The sequence below is a fragment of the Trachymyrmex cornetzi genome, unplaced genomic scaffold (assembly GCF_001594075.2).
Source record: "Trachymyrmex cornetzi isolate Tcor2-1 unplaced genomic scaffold, Tcor1.1 scaffold237, whole genome shotgun sequence".
In the NCBI taxonomy this organism is placed as follows: Eukaryota; Metazoa; Arthropoda; class Insecta; order Hymenoptera; family Formicidae; genus Trachymyrmex; species Trachymyrmex cornetzi.
Genome location: NW_017297029.1, coordinates 160162 through 160714, shown reverse-complemented (window position 1 = coordinate 160714; position 553 = coordinate 160162).

Below are 553 nucleotides of genomic sequence, written 5' to 3'. Positions count from 1 at the left end.
ACCAAACTCGATGTTTTATTGGCTTGGATTACGATTACGGATCGCAAAAATAGAGAGCCGTCTATTCTGTAATCTACAATCCGGATCCGAAACTGCCTTGTCTTGATTGGCTGAGTTCCGATCCGCGATCCGCAATCCCAATCCGATCCGCGTTCGCAATCCGTAGTGTGACACGGGCATTAAGAGGATACTAAACCGAATACCCAACTCAATCAAGGTCGATAGTACAGACTTTTTTAATTCCAAATTCGACAATAGTGGTGACATCTTTGATTTAGTTTTTACATTATATTATATAATATATATATCATTCTGTCTTACTCAAACGCATACATCTGTTCTTATCTAGCATATGCCAGCATAATCTATCGAAAGACCGCGCAACTACTGCTACACGGAATTTCGGCTCTGTTGACAGTTTGACAGTCCCAGTCTTCGCAAAGCACCTGTATACATGTATTTTCTATTCGGTGGAAATATTTCTTTTCTAGACTTTCAATCTTATAGTTCTACAAACTCGATATCGTTCGTTTCAATAATGTGACCTCAGCTG